Source organism: Canis lupus, chromosome 30, assembly GCF_048164855.1.
Source record: "Canis lupus baileyi chromosome 30, mCanLup2.hap1, whole genome shotgun sequence".
Lineage (NCBI taxonomy): Eukaryota > Metazoa > Chordata > Mammalia > Carnivora > Canidae > Canis > Canis lupus.
Genome location: NC_132867.1, coordinates 15,453,001 through 15,473,617, shown reverse-complemented (window position 1 = coordinate 15,473,617; position 20,617 = coordinate 15,453,001). Strand labels below are relative to the sequence as shown.

General features: G+C 37.8%; 2 long non-coding RNA genes across 2 annotated transcripts in view; both read right to left on the bottom strand.

The window, feature by feature from the left end:
- Positions 1 to 2,542: 2,542 nt before the first annotated feature.
- LOC140621477 (uncharacterized) overlaps positions 2,543 to 20,617 on the bottom strand; it is a 58,568-nt gene continuing 40,493 nt past the window's right edge. The window contains exons 2-3 of the long non-coding RNA XR_012021192.1: positions 4,142 to 4,204; positions 2,543 to 2,718 (exon numbers count right to left, since the gene is read on the bottom strand). This is a non-coding gene — a long non-coding RNA (uncharacterized lncRNA). The remainder of the gene's footprint in view (positions 2,719 to 4,141; positions 4,205 to 20,617) is intronic.
- LOC140621847 (uncharacterized) lies at positions 4,533 to 5,827 on the bottom strand. Its single transcript, XR_012021574.1, has 3 exons — positions 5,670 to 5,827; positions 5,214 to 5,271; positions 4,533 to 5,066 (listed from the first exon to the last, which is right to left on the bottom strand). It is a non-coding gene; the product is annotated as an uncharacterized lncRNA (long non-coding RNA).

Genomic DNA, 20,617 nt, shown 5'->3' with positions numbered 1-20,617 from the left:
TTTAAAATGATTTGCAGTCACTTTAAATTGCCCAGAAAATGAGTATCTTTAAACTGGTTGGGAGCTAAAGAATATTGAGGGGTGATAAGTGGCTAATTTTGAACATCTTCCTTTAGATGCATATTTCTTTGAAGGTACTGTTATTTTTTACTTGTTTGGAATGACTGCCTCAAAACTTTACCACATTCTTTTTGTATGTGTCTGTGTTTTTTAAGATTTATTTATTTGAAAGAGAGAGCACAAGTGAGGGGAGGTGGAAGGGGTGGAGGTAGAGAGAACCTCCAGCAGATTCCCCACTGAGCACAAAGCTGCACAGGGCTAGTAGGGCTGGATCTCATGATCCTTAGATCATGACCTGAGTCGAAATCAAGCGTCAGATGCTTAACCGATTGAGCCACCCAGGAGCTCTAAAACTTTACCACATTCTGAAAACAACCTCAAGCAGAGGTAGAATTGCTTAGGTTCTGAAGGCAGGAGGGAATTAGATGACAGCGTAAAGAATGATAAAAACTTTCATTAAAGACTTACCTCCTCATAAGTAACCCAAAGCATCCATAAAGAGGGTGTGTCCCTCGTGATTTGAACAGATACACTCAATTGAAAGATTTTAGTAACCTAACTTTTTCCTTCTGTATCTTGAGATCCTAATTCTGAGAGTTTTCTTACATGACAAATACTTGACCTTGTGTAAAGATGTCACTTTCTCAACATGACTGCAGGAATGACAGGAGAGATGGAGGGTCAGAGAAGTCAATGAGTACTATTTGCATCTTGAGAAAAGGAAAATGCAAATTGCAGAAGTGCTATGCAGGAGACAGAAAAATAGATCATTCCTGGTCACTCTTCCAAACTGATAGACCACTCCATCTCATCACCGGAGACCTCTGTTGTTTTCCCAAGCAAAACAAACAACAAAGGGTAATTTTTTTCCCTTAAGGTTTCTACAGGTGTCTTTCTACTTGTCAGTCGTGTTGTTTCTAAGGTTTTAGTAATGAGCAAAGGAGGCGGCATAGGTCCTTCGGGAGAGTCCACACTCGGGTCACAACAGTGTGAAAAAATTTCACAAGGCTTCTGACAGGCAGAACTGCAAATATACCATTAGCCCTGACCACAGAGGACTCAGGAGGACTTTCTAAAAAAAACCAAACACACTCATTGAGTCACCCAGATCTGTCTTCCTGATTTTTCACTGATTTATTTTCAAAGTTTCTGCAACAATTAATTGGTCATTATTTACCAATAATGGGATAATAATAATAATAATGGGGTGAATCAATGCTGTTATCCCTAGCGTAATTCATTTTTTTTTTTTTAATGATAGTCACAGAGAGAGAGAGAGAGAAGCAGGCTCCATGCACTGGGAGCCCGACGTGGGATTCGATCCCGGGTCTCCAGGATCGCGCCCTGGGCCAAAGGCAGGCACCAAACCGCTGCACCACCCAGGGATCCCCCTAGCGTAATTCAATAGGACAATATTATCTCAATAAGTTTTCAGTCTACTTACTGTGTTTCCTGGTCTGCAAGGATGTCTTATTACCATGACAGCTTTTAATGCAAGTTTGCTATCAATACATTTTTTTAAAAGTCTTTGTACCAGTGGGTTTACTACTAACTAGTAAAATGGTCCCCTGCCAATCCACAACCTAAGAGAGTTAGACCTTTATTAACTTTAATGATATTGGCTGTCAGTCACAAGAGTGCAAGACTGTTAGAACAGTCCACCACTTCCCACCAGTTCTCCCCCCATGGAGCTGCAGAGAGCACTTAGAGTCTCATGCCATGTTCTACCATTAAAGAGGGGCTGAGAGGTCTAACGCAGATCCTGTCATTGAGTGGATAAAGGCCTCCCCAAAACTACTGCTTAACTTGTACATACAACTGAAAGTTCCCTATCATAATATATTATAAGCCTCTGCCTCATCTGAAACAAATCCTTTTTCATTTCTGTGTGCTTTGTGCCAGTCACAGAGTGTGCTTTCAAAAATCTGATGGATTGAACTGAATTCAGTCTAAATCAGGAATACTATGCCCATTTGGCTTTCTCCTTTTCCCCAGGTCAATAAAATGGCAGCTAACCTGGTTGTTATTTTTCAGGTGTTCTCAGTTGAAAGTGGCAAAAAGCCAGGTCGGTGTGATGAGAACTGATAGTGTATTTCTCCTGTTCCCAGGCTTCTGGGTCTTTGCCACAGGAGAGAGTGGCAGTGAGCCAGAAATGGAAGCCAGAATTGCACGGGGAGCACAAGTCTCTGCCCTATACTAAAGTGTCCATAATTATAACTTACTCAAAGCTAGAATGCTAGTACTAAGGAAATGAATTAGGTACATTCACAATTCTGGAATATTCTGACAGAATCATCACAATTTCAGAAGTTAAACAGAAATGAGAGAAAAGTTAAAACACCTGGAGTTTCTGTTATTGCATTTTATAACCTATTGCTAGGAAATCTCTGCAATTAACTTTTTAAATTAGATTCATAGATACTTTTAATGATAAAAATGATAACTTAATATAAGCCATGACTTTTCCTTTGATCACTAGTTTGCAACATCTGTGCTGACAAAGTTAAGTGAAAGACTACAGAGGAGAGAGTCTAGGTGGCCTTTCATATAGAAATGGAGCCACATGGCAAGAGCTCAGTTACAGAAGACTAATGCCTGTGTCCTGGTTCCAGGGTAAGGAACAGCTCTCATGGTGGCAGCAAGATAATCATTAGGCTTCTGAAAAAGAAAGAGATGTGATTTTTGAGGTCCGAAATTTACAGTAAAAGATTTGTAGCAGTGATTAATTTTCTTATTATAAACATAAACAGAAATCACATACACACACACACAAACTGGGAATATTAGTATACAAGTAACATACTTATATATGCCCTCATTGGCATATTTTATATTATCAGTACTAAATGGCTCAGATAGAATCAAAAAATTAAATTTGGATTGATGACCTATGACAACAGTTCCACTGAATGCCCAGAGACAATTTATGTGACACTACTCTCTCTAGATCCTCCCTTGACTCACTTTATTCTTTCCTTCTTGACTTCTATGACCATGTTCATTCCTTTGCATTTGAGTCCCGCCATTGATACATTGTAGGCATTGTAGGCTAAACTCAATGATGAAACAGAGTTAAAATAGGTAAACTTTGGGACAGCCTGGGTGGCTCAGCAGTTTAGTGCTGCCTTCAGCCTGGAGACCTGGGATCCAGTCCCACGTCGGGCTCCCTGCATGGAGCCTGCTTCTCCCTCTGCCTGTGTCTCTGCCTCTCTCTCTCTCTCTCTCTCTCTCTCTCTCTCTCTCTCTGTGTCTCTAATGAATTAGTAAATAAAATCTTATAAATATATAAATAAATAAAAGGTAAACTTTCCTGTAAAGTTGTGAACTTGAACTACCAATAAATCAGGGGTCAAAGGAATTACACACCAGCCCAAGTTCTTCAAATAGGTATTCCTGTGATTATTCACATTTGCTAATTCATTAGACAGCTTCTTAAGTGATCTGAACCTTGATTTTCCATCTGTGAAGTGGAACCAAGAATCCATTTTCTGTCCACCCTATAAAGCCATGGGATTAAATGAGAACATATACATGAAAGCTCTTTACAAACTGTAAAGTACCATAAAATATCCCTGAATTTATCTTTATGGTCAGGAATTATGAACTCATACCTACAATAAAAATGAAATCACAGCACAAAGTGATTATTTGGGAATGTAAGATAAAAGCTAAAAACCATCTGTAGGAACTAAATCAAAATTATGATAACATCAGCAATAAGAGTGTTTAATGTGAGCCTATTTACAACACTGCTGAAGTCTGATAGAGGCAGTGGCATTTGAATTGTGTGTAATTGTCAATATATTGTTGATTTAATACCCAAAGTTTGTTTGCCTAGCAAATATCACAAATGCTAAGCTAATTTTGAAAAACTGTAATACCACCTTCTTGTGACCCCCAGTTTCTGCCCTATGCTTCAAGTTTCATTTTCTGTTCATTACGTATTGCCCTCAAGGTTATAAGGAAAGGAATAAAAAGGATGAGTCAATAATGAATATTCTTGCCAGAAAAATAAACACTGAATTGGGACTGTTGTTAATAAGAGTATTACATGCAGAAACAAATAATTTTTCTTCCCTACTTGGCATTTAAAAGTCCTCAGCACTCAGGTTTTTAGTTTTCTTTGTTAAAGCACATCGAGAACCTGGAAAAACAAATCAGAGAACATCAACCAAATTAAAAAGTTTAATTAATACAGAAGGATTGAGAGAATGGGGCAGTCTTAGATATGAGAAAAAACAAAACAACTCACATGGTAAGAGGTCAAGGGAAGATAGATAGTAAATTTAGAACCATTTTACATAGCAAGCAAAGGATAAAATGAGATTAAAGTTCTTAGTGGTAGAACCTATTGTTACAAAGAAAATATACAAGGACATGTCAATTATCTAGTTTCGTTTGAATGTGGGAAAAAAAATCCATTTTTAAGAATTAGCTTGAGGATTCTAATTGTAAGCATTCACAACGCCGATTTGTTTGATATACCCAAGTCACTTTCATTCTTTCTTTTTCCATGAATGGCAGAAATAAAGATGCAAATAACCTGGACACCATCCCTCAGTGCTAATAAAATGCTAGAGTGTAAACAGGACAAAATAAAGATAGACATTACAGAATAAATAATTTGTATTTTATTGCTAATTTATTCAAAATCTCATGGAAATGTGACCCCTATGGTATTGTAAGCAGTAACACCCAAAACCATGACTGCTGGGAGACTATTTAAAGATGTTCCATCAGGAATATCATGACTTCCATGTTTTTGCACAGTGGGCAATTTATTTTCATTTTGGATTCCAGGCAGGAAGTGTTTACTCCTGCCAAAGAGAATGTAAAATTTCCCCCACTCCTGTTGCCACTGAGGTTGCTGCTACCACAGAGAAAACAGAGTTAGTTGCCAAAGAGAGAACATAGATCCAAATGGAAGACTGAGACTTGAGAGAAGAGTCACAGCATCATATGGCCACAGAGAATATTTGGTGAGATACTGGACAAAACTGGGTCTTCTAAAAAAAAAAAAAAATTGGTTGAGAAAGTTTCCGTACATTATGTACTCATTAAATACATATTCATAAAATAAAAGGTAATGATAAAAAAGTAAGTAACAGACATTGCACTGTAGATCACACAGGACGAGAGATAATACAACTTACACAGAAAAAGAATCCCGATCTGGGCAGATGAATGTCTTCAGATGACATATGATTATTCCTAGTCCCTCAAAGAGAAAACTTGATAAGATGTGGCAGATATTTCTCATTTTAAAAAAATGCTTCTAATATATAAAAATAGAAAAGACAATTTCCTAAACATCATAAGGAGCATTTATTAGAAACCAACAGAAAAAGGGGGCCTGGCTGGCTCAGACAGTAGAGCACGAGACTGTTAATCTCAGGGTTTGAGTTCAAGCCCCATGTTGGGTGTAGAGATTACTTTAAAAAAAAAAAAAAGTATATAAAAGAAACCAAGAGAAAATATTAGAAAGGTGACATACTAAAAGGATCTGCAATGAAGCCAAGAGCAATACAAATAAATATAACAGAGGGTTACTAATAGTTTGGAGAGCTTAGCTCATGCAACATGTTTCAGAAAAGAGCTTGTTGGGGTACCTGGGTGGCTCTGTCAGTTGAGCATCTGGCTCTTTATTTTGGCTAGAGTCATTATTTTGGGGTCTTGGGATGCAGCCCCTGTTGGGTTCCTCTTGGTGGGGATTCTGTTTAAGGATTCTCTCTCTCCCTCTCCTTCTCCCCCTTCCCCACTGCTCATTAGCTCTCCATCTAAAATAAATAAATAAATCTTTTTTAAAAAAGAATTTGTTAACTGATTAAATTTTGTAAAAGAAGAAAAAAACTTATTTGCAGATGATGTAATTTTATGTCTAGGAAATCCAAAATAAATAAATAAATAAATAAATAAATAAATAAATAAATAAATATTTATATTTATATTTATTTAAATAAATATTTATGAATAAATAAATAAATAAATATTTATTTATTTATTAGTATTAGTATTAATAGAAATAGGATGTCATGTCTGAGAAAGTAAAGGTTGGAGCCTATAAGTTCTTATGTTTGATTACATGGTGGTAGCAAAGTATAGAAATTATTGAAGTCCAACATTTTAACTTGAATTTTGTTCTATTTCCCTTTATCTCTAATACAAAGACATTACTGCAGGCCACCAACTTCTCTGGTCTGGGTTACTGTAACAACTACATTCTTTCCTCTCCAATCAATGATCCTCACAGCTATTGGAGTGATTTTTTTTTAAGTTGAGATATAACTGTCATATACCATTATATTAGATTCAGGTATACAACATAATGATTAGTATTTATATATTTAAAAATGATCACTACCACAAGTTTAGTTTAAACATCCATCACCACAAAGAGTTAAATATTTTTTCTTGCAATGAGATCTTTTAAGATCTACTATCTTAGCAACTTTCAAATTCACAATATATTATTATTAACTATTCAAATTTACGATATATTATTATTAACTATAGCCACCAAGCTGTACATTATATCCCCAGGACTTATTTATTTTATAACTTTTTACCACCTTCACACATTTCACCCACCCCAACAGCCACAAATCTGTTTTCAGTACCTGTAAGTTTGGATTTGTGGGGTTTTTAGATTCCACATGAGACTATCTAGTATTTGTCTTTCTCTGACTTATTTCACTTAGCATAATACCATCTAGATCCATCCATGTTGTCATAAGTGGCAAGATTTCATTCTTTTTTATGGATGAATAATATTCCATTGTATATGTATGTCACATTTTCTTTATCCATCACCCATAAATTGACATTTAAGTTGCTCTGTGTCTTGGCTATTGCAAATAATGCTGTAGTAGATATGGGGGTGCATATAAACCTTTGAATTAGCTGCTTTCATTTCCTTCAGATAAATACCCACAGAACAGTACCTAAAGAACACAGAGAAAGAAACATGCTTTCCCAGATAAGAAGACTTAACTCCATCTAGTTATAAAGGATTTATATTATTAGGTAAATGCAATGATATTCTAAACAGAAGCTTGACTGTTTTTTTTTTCTTTTTAAAATCTGACAAGTGGATACAAAAACTAAGAAATTTTTGAAAAAATAATGAGATGTGGCTCACCAGATAACTGTAAATCTTATATAGGAATGCCTGGGTGGCTCAGTGGTTGAACATCTGCCTTCAGCTCAGGGGATGATCCTGGATCCAGGATCAAGTCTCACATCGAGCTCCCTGCGAAGAGCCTGCTTATCCCTCTGCCTACGTCTCTGCCTCTCTCTGTCTCTCATGAATAAATAGATAAAATCTTAAAAATAAATTAATAAATAAATCTTATACAGGTATAAGAATAGAGAAATTGGTCACTGGACTAGCATAGAGTTCAGAAACAATGTCAGCATATATTAGAATCCATATCGGACAAATTCAGGATTTCACATCAATAAGGAAAGGAAGTTTTATTCAATAACTGGTATTGAGACAATTAGTTGTCATATGAAAAAGAATAATTGAATACTGATATTATGCTTATACTGCAATAAATGTCCAATCATCTAAGACATGAATGTGAAAGCAACAAACCTGTAGTCAAATTAGAAAGATATACAGAAGAAAATTTTTACAATGGAGGCAATACAATTCAAAATAAGTCAGATACCATTCTTCATGTATCAGCTTTGCAAAATTAAAAAAAAATTAAGTTGATTTAAAAATGGAGAAACAAAAACTCTCCTATATTCATTAAAAATATGCATACTCTATGACCCAGCAATCATACTTCTAAGAATCTGCTCTTTGAAAGTAACGAAAAGAATAGCCAGTCAAAATTTTGTTTACAATAGCAAAATGCTGAAAACAACTTTAAAAATCCATAAGAGGGTAATTAAACAATCATAATACATCTATACAATGGAATACTGTGCAGTCATTAAAAATAATGAGGTGGATAACCTGGAAATATGTACTGAATATATCGTTAAGTGCTAAAAGCAATCTTTCAAATATTATGCATACTATGGTTCTATTGACAGGATTAATTGGTTACTAAGGAGAGCATAGAAATTGGCTGACTCTGCAACCTTCCACCCCTATGTATCAAACCCCTGACATTACAGTAGGGTTTGCCTCCAGGAATTAACTGTGTTTGGATCAAAGAGACATGATACAACCCAAATAGGTGGTGACACCATTGAAGATTAGGCAGATGTTAGGACCAGAAGACCAGTTGCTGGGACATTATTCCCATCTCTTCACTTTAGTTGAAGACAGGTGAAGTTATAAGTCCTCGGAAGATGATTCCCCTCTTCCTCGAGGCTGGCTACTAACAGTTGGGATTCTCAACTATCTAGATGAGTTTTGATGAAAACCAACATCATGAGGGAAAAAAATGAAGAAGGAATTGATAGAAGTAAAAATAACTACTTATGCAATCAGAAAAGATATCTAAAACGAAATTTAATTGTCCTTAAAGTGATGCACACATGTATTTTATCTAGGAAGCAGAGATAGGAAATTATGAAAAAGAAGTAATATATATTTGTTTAAATTAAACAACAAACTTGACATGCAGACTGAATAGCCATAGCCACAGTGCAAATCAGTGAGTTGGAAGAGAAAATGGAAGAATTTTCTCAGAACACATCACAAATTCATAAAGTTTAAAAATAGAAAAGAATCATCATTTAGAGACAGAGGGGAAATTCCCAAGAGGGCAGCATTCATCTGGTATGGTTTCCATAAGACAAGACTAGAGAAAATAAAAAGGAAACCATTGAATAAAAATCTGAAAGGATATGGTCACAAAATAATTTACAGTGATTACAGTGAAGTAGAGTTGAAGGGTGATGGAAGAAGGTAAAGGAATTTTTTAAATAATTATAAGTGCTGAGTGATTTAAAAATTTTGTGTTGTAAAAAAAGCTGTAAGTATAGAAAGTGTGGGCTCAGTTGTTAGAAAAATATTTTTATTATAATATTTTAAAGAATATCTATAATTATTTTTTTAGATAGCTACCCAGATCAGATAGACTTTTGCTAGCTCTGAAAATCACTATTCTATTGTCCAAAGAAAGCAAAAACCAAGGAAGCAGAATGCCTTACAAAATTCGTTTTGTTTTGTTTTGTAAAATTCTATCTTTTTTTAAAAGATTTTATTTATTTATTCATGGATGACACAGAGAGAGGCAGAGACACAGACAGAGGGAGAAATAGGCTCTGTGCAGGGAGCCTGATGTGAGACTCGATCCCAGGACCCCAGGATCATGCCCTGAGCCAAAGGCAGATGTTCAACCACTGAGCAACCTGCGTCCCTGTAAAATTCTATCTTAATGAGACTTACTCTTATATACTATCAGCTAAATAAATTCATCACCATAATTCTACCTCTACTGATTTTAGTAAACAGGTGACAATTTTAACACAAAGAATTTGCTTTCCTCTGCTATAATCATTCTCATGCCTTCTATTTAGTTTGGTGATAGTCTCAACTAGATATAATGTAAGAGGCCAAGTCATCATAACAAGAAGTGGAATCTTACAAAATTATCTGGATGATTCTGAGAGACCTTCTACTTATCATCTTGAGCATTTATTCTACATGATTGATTTGTTAATATTCTATAACAATTTCCTAGTTCTTTTCAATTCCTATAGCTGTAGTCTTATCTTAAATGAAGAATGAGAATCCCATCATCTTTTTAGATAACTACAAGTCACATCCAGACAAAGAAATAGTGAAGAGGGCTTCCCCTTCAATCCAATGAGAGGATGAAGACTTTTATGGTGTATTTGTTGAAAGTGGCACAGGGTAGGCTCCATAGAATTTCACCTATCACTTTCACCACAATCATCAGTCTTTGCTTCAAAATTGTAATTTGGGATCCACAAATCAAATGTAAACATTCTCACTTCATGCCAAAGTATAAGAATACCACTGTTGCCCATATCTATTTACTGAGTGGAAAAAAGAAAACCTACTTGAGAATGGCAGCCAAGATGGAATTGGTGCCAGGATGTAGGGGCCAGAGCAGATGGAGGCAACAGAATCACCAAAAGCAGTGTTGACAAGGGAAGTGAGTGAGCACAAAAGACAATGTCCTTTAAAATTTGTGTCTAGTGATAGACTAAAATTCAGTCTATCCATCACGTAAATATTAGAAGAGGCCTGGCTCACAGCTGAAAAGTTACAAGTTCAAATGAATTGTAATGTTTGCAATTTTTGAAATTCTTTTATGAAATGGCAAATAATGAGAACCAATAATCATGAAAATGCTGGCCATGGAAGAATCCAAGGTAAGGAATGAATATTTCAAAATTTTTCAAAAACAGTTTCTTAGCACTGGCAGTTCCTTAGCAGCTTCGAGAAAGAAATGCCCATGCTAACGTATGCAGGAGGAACAACTCTCCCTAAACTTTCCACACAGTTGCTTCAGGTCTCTGCTCTCCTCTTGCCATGAAGACTTGATCCCCCAAGTGACATTCATTTACCAATACCACAAAAACTAAAAAAAAAAAAAAAAAAAAAAAAAAAAAAAAGGGTAAATAATGTCAATCCTAAAGTGATGTGAACTATGACAGGAATTTGTGTGTGTGTGTGTTTTCTTAAAACAACTCAAAGCCTCATTTCCTTCATTGTCAGGTTTTAAAGACTTAGTCCATTTAGGGAGAAATCCATCTGCCCTGCTGTTCCACTGCAGGCAATGGAACACTGTAAAGCTCTATTATCTTGAAAGCACTTCTTTGGTAATTCCCAAGACCTCATTTCTCAATCCAGCAGTGTTGTTGAACAACTACATGTGTTCTTCAGAATCAGAATTACTGTTCACAGGAAATGTGGCTCCCCCTGTCTCTTTTAAGTCTTTTTCTGTGTACTTTGAGACAGAATATTTGAAACACAGCCCATGTAAAATGTCACATATCTCAGAGAAATCCTTTAATTATCTGAAGGTAGTTGTAAAAAAGAGACAGTCTTGATCTTCTTAAACATCTTTGTGCCATTTCTCATCCAGATGTTGGATGTTGTCCTTACTACCCATTAGAAGTGCAGAGATTTTTTTCTCCTGCTATCATGTCAAAGATGGATTTTATATTAACTATTTGCACTCTACTATGAATGGCTTTAATTGTTACAATTATTCCTGGAAATTTGCATTTTAATCTTTGTTACTAAAGATTAAAAAAACATTTTGTTCCTCATGAAGTTTAGGTATCTTACAAAACTTGGCAATTATGAATTTTCATCATATTCCATGATTTTTTCTCTTGATCTTTTATCATTCTCTTTTACAAGAACCTAATATTTCAGTAATCAAAATCCATTTACTGGAGGAGGGGCAAGATGGCAGAAGAGTAGGGTCCCCAAGTCACCTGTCCCCACCAAAGTACCTAGAAAACCTTCAAATCATACTGAAAATCTATGAATTCGGCCTGAGATTTAAAGAGAGACCAGCTGGAATGCTACAGTGAGAGGAGTTTGCGCTTGTATCAAGGTAGGAAGACGGGGAAAAAGAAATAAAGACACAAAGGCCTCCAAGGGGGAGGGGCCCGCGAGGAGCCGGGCTGAGGCCGGGGCGAGTGTCCCCAGGACAGGAGAGCCCCGTCCCGGAGGAGCAGGAGCTGCACCGACCTTCCCGGGGGAAAGGGGCTCGCGGGGAGGTGGAGCAGGACCCAGGAGGGCGGGGATGCCCTCGGGCTCCCGGGGACACTAACAGACACCTGCGCCCCGGGAGAGTGCGCCGAGCTCCCTAAGGGCTGCAGCGCGCACGGGGGACCCGGGGCAGCTCGGGGGGGCGGGGGGGCTCGGGGGTGGCTCCGCGGAGGGGGCTGCGGGGCGGGAGGGCGAATCCAACAGCGCAGGCCCCGGAGCACAGGGCGCCGGGACACAGCCCAGGATCCGGCCTCCCCCAGGACAGGCAGAGGCTGGGAGGGCCCAGGACAGCGAGGACGCTCCTGCCCCAGCTGAGCAGATCAGCGGCCCCGCCCGGAGCCTCCAGGCCCTGCAGACGGAGAGCTCCGGAGCTACTGCGGGGGCTGACTCCAGGGCTGCAGAGCTGGCCCCGCCACTGCGGTGGTTCCTCCTGGGGCCTCACGGGGTGAAAAACCCCCACTGAGCCCTGCACCAGGCAGGGGCAGAGCAGCTCCCCCAAGTGCTCACACCTGAGAATCAGCACAACAGGTCCCTCCCCCAGAAGACCAGCTAGACGGACAAGTTCCAGGGGAAGTCAAGGGACTTAAAGGATACAGAACCAGAAGATACTCCCCCGTGTTTTTTTTTGTTTGTTTGTTTTTTGTTTTTTGTTTTGTTTTGTTTTTTGTTTTTTGTTTTGCTTTTTGATTTGTTTCCTTCCCCCATCCCTTTTTTTCCTTTCTTTCTTTTTCTTTCTCCTTTTCTTCTTTTTTTCTTCCTTTTTTCTTTTTTCTTTTTCCTCGTTTCTTTCCTTCTTTCTCTCCTCTCTTTTTCTCCTTTTCCCAATACAACTTGCTTTTGGTCACTCTGCACTGAGCAAAATGACTAGAAGGAAAACCTCACCCCAAAAGAAAGAATCAGAAACAGTCCTCTCTCCCACAGAGTTACAAAATCTGGATTACAATTCAATGTCAGAAAGCCAATTCAGAAGCACTATAATACAGCTACTGGTGGCTCTAGAAAAAAGCATAAAGGACTCAAGAGACTTCATGACTTCAGAATTTAGAGCTAATCAGGCAGAAATTAAAAATCAATTGAATGAGATGCAATCCAAGCTAGAAGTCCTAACGACGAGGGTTAACAAGGTGGAAGAACGAGTGAGTGACATAGAAGACAAGTTGATGGCAAAGAGGGAAACTGAGGAAAAAAGAGACAATTAAAAGACAATGAAGATAGATTAAGGGAAATAAACGACAGCCTGAGGAAGAAAAACCTACGTTTCATTGGGGTTCCCGAGGGTGTCAAAAGGGCCAGAGGGCCAGAATATGTATTTGAACAAATCCGAGCTGAAAACTTTCCTAATCTGGGAAGGGAAACAGGCATTCAGATCCAGGAAATAGAGAGATCCCCCCCTAAAATCAATAAAAACCGTTCAACACCTCGACTTTTAATAGTTAAACTTGCAAATTCCAAAGATAAAGAGAAGATCCTTAAAGCAGCAAGAGACAAGAAATCCCTGACTTTTATGGGGAGGAGTATTAGGGTAACAGCAGACCTCTCCACAGAGACCTGGCAGGCCAGAAAGGGCTGGCAGGATATATTCAGGGTCCTAAATGAGAAGAACATGCAACCAAGAATACTTTATCCAGCAAGGCTCTCATTCAAAATGGAAGGAGAGATAAAGAGCTTCCAAGACAGGCAGGAACTGAAAGAATATGTGACCTCCAAACAAGCTCTGCAAGAAATTTTAAGGGGGACTCTTAAAATTCCCCTTTAAGAAGAAGTTCAGTGGAACATTCCACAAAAACAAGGACTGAATAGATACCATGATGACACCAAACTCATATCGCTCAATAGTAACTCTGAATGTGAACAGGCTTAATGACCCCATCAAAAGGCGCAGGGTTTCAGACTGGATAAAAAGCAGGACCCATCTATTTGCTGTCTATAAGAGACTCATTTTAGACAGAAGGACACCTACAGCCTGAAAATAAAAGGTTGGAGAACCATTTACCATTCGAATGGTCCTCAAAAGAAAGCAGGGGTAGCCATCCTTATATCAGATAAACTAAAATTTACCCCGAAGACTGTAGTGAGAGATGAAAAGGGACACTATCTCATACTTAAAGGATCTATCCAACAAGAGGACTTAACAATCCTCAATATATATGCCCCGAATGTGGGAGCTGCCAAATATATAAATCAATTAATAACGAAAGTGAAGAAATACTTAGATAATAATACACTTATACTTGGTGACTTCAATCTAGCTCTTTCTACCCCCAATAGGTCTTCTAAGCACAACATCTCCAAAGAAACGAGAGCTTTAAATGATACACTGGACCAGATGGATTTCACAGATATCTATAGAACTTTACATCCAAACTCAACTGAATACACATTCTTCTCAAGTGCACATGGAACTTTCTCCAGAATAGACCACATACTGGGTCACAAATCGGGTCTGAACCGATAACAAAAGATTGGGATCGTCCCCTGCGTATTCTCAGACCAAATGCCTTGAACTTAGAACTAAATCACAACAAGAAGTTTGGAAGGACCTCAAACACGTGGAGGTTAAGGACCAACCTGCTAAAAGATGAAAGGGTCAACCAGGAAATTAAGGAAGAATTAAAAAGATTCATGGAAACTAATAAGAATGAAGATACAACTGTTCAAAATCTTTGGGATGCAGCAAAAGCATTCCTAAGGGGGAAATACATCACAATACAAGCATCCATCTAAAAACTGGAAAGAACTCAAATACAAAAGCTAACCTTACACATAAAGGAGCTAGAGAAAAAACAGCAAATAGATCCTACACCCAAGAGAAGAAGGGAGTTAATAAAGATTCGAGCAGAACTCAACGAAATCGAGACCAGAAGCACTGTGGAACAGATCAACAGAACCAGGAGTTGGTTCTTTGAAAGAATTTTAAGATAGATAAACCATTAGCCAGCCTTATTAAAAAGAAGAGAGAGAAGACTCAAATTAATAAAATCATGAATGAGAAAGGAGAGATCACTACCAACACCAAGGAAATACAAACGATTTTAAAAACATATCATGAACAGCTATACGCCAATAAATTAGGCAATCTAGAAGAAATGGACGCATTCCTGGAAAGGCACAAACTACCAAAACTGGAACAGGAAGAAATAGAAAACCTGAACAGGCCAATAACCAGGGAGGAAATTGAAGCAGTCATCAAAAACCTCCCAAGACACAAAAGTCCAGGGCCAGATGGCTTCCCAGGGGAATTCTATCGAACGTTTAAGAAGAAACCATACCTATTCTCCTAAAGCTGTTTGGAAAGATAGAAAGAGATGGAGTACTTCCAAATTCGTTCTATGAGGCCAGCATCACCTTAATTCCAAAACCAGACAAAGACCCCACCAAAAAGGAGAATTACAGACCAATATCCCTGATGAACATGGATGCAAAAATTCTCACCAAGATACTGGCCAATAGGACCCAACAGTACATTAAGAAAATTATTCACCATGACCAAGTAGGATTTATCCCTGGGACACAAGGCTGGTTCAACACCCGTAAAACAATCAATGTGATTCATCATATCAGCAAGAGAAAAACCAAGAACCATATGATCCTCTCAATAGATGCAGAGAAAGCATTTGACAAAATACAGCATCCATTCCTGATCAAAACTCTTCAGAGTGTAGGGATAGAGGGAACATTCCTCGACATCTTAAAAGCCATCTACGAAAAGCCCACAGCAAATATCATTCTCAATGGGGAAGCACTGGGAGCCTTTCCCCTAAGATCAGGAACAAGACAGGGATTTCCACTCTCACCACTCCTATTCAACATAGTATTGGAAGTCCTAGCCTCAGCAATCAGACAACAAAAAGACATTAAAGGCATTCAAATTGGCAAAGAAGAAGTCAAACTCTCCCTCTTCGCCGATGACATGATGCTCTACATAGAAAATCCAAAAGCCTCCACCCCAAGATTGCTAGGACTCATACAGCAATTTGGTAGCGTGGCAGGATACACAATCAATGCCCAGAAATCAGTGGCATTTCTATACACTAACAATGAGACTGAAGAAAGAGAAATTAAGGAGTCAATCCCATTTACAATTGCACCCAAAAGCATAAGATACCTAGGAATAAACCTAACCAAAGAGGTAAAGGATCTATACCCTAAAAACTATAGAACAGTTCTGAAAGAAATTGAGGAAGACACAAAGAGATGGAAAAATATTGCATGCTCATGGATTGGCAGAATTAATATTGTGAAAATGTCAATGTTACCCAGGGCAATATACACGTTTAATGCAATCCCTATCAAAATACCATGGACTTTCTTCAGAGAGTTAGAACAAATTATTTTAAGATTTGTGTGGAATCAGAAAAGACCCCGAATAGCCAGGGGAATTTTAAAAAAGAAAACCATATCTGGGGGCATCACAATGCCAGATTTCAGGTTGTACTACAAAGCTGTGGTCATCAAGACAGTGTGGTACTGGCACAAAAACAGACACATAGATCAATGGAACAGAATAGAGAACCCAGAAGTGGACCCTCAACGTTATGGTCAACTAATATTCGATAAAGGAGGAAAGACTATCCATTGGAAGAAAGAGAGTCTCTTCAATAGATGGTGCTGGGAAAATTGGACATCCACATGCAGAAGAATGAAACTAGACCACTCTCTTTCACCATACACAAAGATAAACTCAAAATAGATGAAAGATCTAAATGTGAGACAAGATTCCATAAAAATCCTAGAGGAGAACACAGGCAACACCCTTTTTGAACTCAGCCACAGTAACTTCTTACAAGATACATCCACGAAGGCAAAAGAAACAAAAGCAAAAATGAACTATTGGGACTTCATCAAGATAAGAAGCTTTTGCACAGCAAAGGATACAGTCAACAAAACTCAAAGACAACCTACAGAATGGGAGAAGATATTTGCAAATGACGTATCAGATAAAGGGCTAGTTTCCAAGATCTATAAAGAACTTCTTAAACTCAACACCAAAGAAACAAACAATCCAATCATGGAATGGGCAAAAGACATGAAGAGAAATCTCACAGAGGAAGACATAGACATGGCCAACATGCACATGAGAAAATGCTCTGCATCACTTGCCATCAGGGAAATACAAATCAAAACCACAATGAGATACCACCTCACACCAGTGAGAATGGGGCAAATTAACAAGGCAGGAAACCACAAATGTTGGAGAGGATGCGGAGAAAAGGGAACTCTCTTACACTGTTGGTGGGAATGTGAACTGGTGCAGCCACTCTGGAAAACTGTGTGGAGGTTCCTCAAAGAGTTAAAAATAGACCTGCCCTACGACCCAGCAATTGCACTGTTGGGGATTTACCCCAAAGGTACAGATGCAATGAAACGCCGGGACACCTGCACCCCGATGTTTATAGCAGCAATGGCCACAATAGCCAAACTGGGGAAGGAGCCTGTGTGTCCATTGAAAGATGAGTGGGTAAAGAAGATGTGGTTTATGTATACAATGGAATATTACTCAGCCATTAGAAAAGACAAATATCCACCATTTGCTTCAACGTGGATGGAACTGGAGGGTATTATGCTGAGTGAAGTAAGTCTATCGGAGAAGGACAAGCATTATATGTTCTCATTCATTTGGGGAATATAAATAATAGTGAAAGGGAATATAAGGGAAGGGAGAAGAAATGTGTGGGAAATATCAGAAAGGGAGACAGAACATAAAGACTCCTAACTTTGGGAAACGAACTAGGGGTGGTGAAAGGTGAGGAGGGTGGGGCATGGGAGTGAGTGGGTGATGGGCACTGGGGGTTATTCTGTATGTTGGTAAATTGAACACCAATAAAAAATAAATTAAAAACAAAAAACAAAAGAAACAAACAAAAAAAAAACAAAATCTATTTACCTTGTATTTTCTTCCCTCCCTCAGGTTTATCTAAACCCCCAGATGCTTAGAGAGCCCCACATCCACATGGCCTAAAAGCTCTACTTCCTTAAACTCTTCATTTTACACATTACTCAAGCTGGAATTTCTGAGTGTGGAAAAGGGTCAGGAAGATTTGAGAATGAGAATAGTAAAATGAACAGAAGGAAGAAGAACACCAGTGTCCTCAAACTTAAAAAGTGAAATGAAATGTACCCATATATTTCTCCTCCTTTTCTTCCTTCCCACCATCTCCAAAGAGCCAGAGACAACCTGGAACAGGAGGCAGCAAAACTCAAAGCAGGGAAAGAGAAAAAAAAAAAAAATCAAGTGACCAAGCACTCACCTATTCCACACTGTAGCTTCTAGGCAGTACCTAGCCAGAACTGAGAGAGGTTAGTTAGCTATAAATGAAGTAAGAATTTATATTAAAACTCTGGATTGAATCTATTACTAAAACAAGGCTGATTTTGAGTCTGAAAGTGATCAGAGTTCTTTTATAATCAGAAAAAAATAGAAAAGTTATAAGTCCAAGGTATCAAATTGGGTAAAAAATAGAGCCACTTAACTGAGTAGTTTTAAAGGGACAGTAGAAGACACAGAAATAGTGTCTTTGGCATGCACCCCGAGGGAGAGATGCCCATACCATACTTTGACATAAGCTGGATTTGTTTTCATGTAGGTGGAACAATATTTGAAGCAGAATTGTCTATGAAGTAAGATGACTATGGCACTTAATTTTCTTTAGTTACTGGTCCTGGAGAGAGCAAATGCAATCCAGAGACAAACATATCAAGTATGCTGTATAACAAGGAGTCAAAAAGTGCTCAGTACAATAATTTAGGGATACTAATTTAATGTTAAAGCTTGATGAAACAGCAAAATACAAAACAAACAAAAACAATATCAGCAGCCTTTGTTGTAAAAATCTTATCTCCAGTTTGAGGTGGAGACATCTTTGGACCCTTGAGGAAAAGTCCCTGGGGAACTGTTGTAGTTGTAGATGAGAGAGAAAGCGTTTTAAAGAGTCTGAGAGTGAGCACCTTTCCTCTTTATGGAATTAAAAAAGAGGAGAATATCTGTAGAATTATTTGTGAAAATGACAATAAGGCAGGTATCAGAAGTATGGGGTGCTACTTAGTTTCTTTCTTCAAACCAATGGGCACTTAGGTAGACTTTGCCTCATAAAACAAAATTAGCAGAGTTCAGACTCTGTGGAGATTTTAAAGCTTGCCAGCAAGTTCTTTGACACTGTTCTCATTGAAAGTGTAAAGTGTAAGTCTCGTCTTGGAAATACACTGACTTTGGTGACTCTTCTAAATAATGGACTCAACAGTGGCAATGCATGAATTTTGAATCTATGTCATAAAAAGAGATAAAATTTCCCCTTGGCTCTCTCTTGGAAATTGACCTTGGAGCTCTGAACCACCGTGTACAAATTCCAACTTCCCTGAAGCCACTGTGCTAGAGAGGTAAACAAAGAAAGAACAGAGAGAGACAGAAATGGTATAAGGAGCCTCAGCTTTTGGCATCTTCCCACTGGTGCAATAGGTGAATGCCCAAGCTGTCAGATGATTCTGGCCCATCAGTATGTGACTGCAACCATGAATGCTGCCCTGAGTAAGAACCACCCAGCTGAGCCTAGTCAACCCTAGAACCATACAAAATTGTATTAAAATGCAAATGCTTTTAACCCACAAATTGTTTTGAGATGGGTTGTTACACAGTAATAAATAATTGGCACACTGCTATTGAGCAGTACTTTACAAACAAGGCTTAACAGTCACCTGGTACACAGAAAAATATTATAGACATTTAATTTATATGCATTTGTTATTGAATCATCTTAATACTTAATAGTGTATTAATAGTATATTAATACTTGATATACTTAAGTATAATTTATACTTTACTAAAAATTAATTTAGCAGTACATGCAGATGATTTATAAACATACAAACATATACTCAGAGATGCTTCTCAAAATATTTTATTGAAAAAAAATTTACTGAGAAGTGCATTCCATAAAAATATTTAGAGACCACTGTTGTAGAAGACCAAATCTTCTGCTAGGAACCTGAAGATTGGGTTCAGGTCTCTATTCAGTCCTGTTAGTTTTGTAACCTTGAGCATCTCTATATCTCTGTATCTTGAGCATAGCCCAATCTGCAAGTGAGAATCAATGATAACTACATCACATTTAAAAACCAAATTTCAAAACTGAAAAGAAATAGAAAATTGTCTTACTGAATTACATTTTCTCAAATTTTATTGTTTTAGGAAAAAGCTTGTGATGTATCAGGAACCACAGTAGATTTCATAATCATAAACTTTCTTTTGTTACAGGCAAACTCTAATTTTATTCTGTAAGGCTAACTAAAATACAAAGTCTTAGAGATACATTAACCTTTTTTCTGATATTATCATCTGGACTCAGCTAAAAGTGTTGTCATAATCCTCAGGTTTGAAGTCTGATTTTGGTTTTCTGGGTTTTTTTAAATGGCCTTTAAAAAAAAAACAGATTTAGATTTACAGAAAAATTAAGAAAATAGTACACAGAGTTCCCGGACCCAGCTTCTCCTTTTATTACTATCTTACTTTAGTATGGTACATTTATTACAATTAATGGATCAATACCTAATATCCCTTTTCAGTTCCAGGATTCTATCCAGAATGCCACATTACATTTAGCTGTTATGTCTCTTTAGGCTCCTGTTGTCTGTTACAGTTTCTTAGACTTTGTTTTTGCTTGATCATCTAGACAGCTTTGAGGAGTACTGGTCAGTACTTTTGTAGTATCTCCCCTGACTGGAATTTGTTTGATATTTTTCTTATGGTTATACTGTGGTTATGTATTTTGGAGGAAGAATATCATGGAATTAAAGTGATATTTTCATCAAGGGTACAAGCATATCATGAGTACATACTATCAACAAAATTTGTAACTGTTGCTCTTGATCTTAACTACCTGAGTTAGTATTTATTAGCCTTCTTTC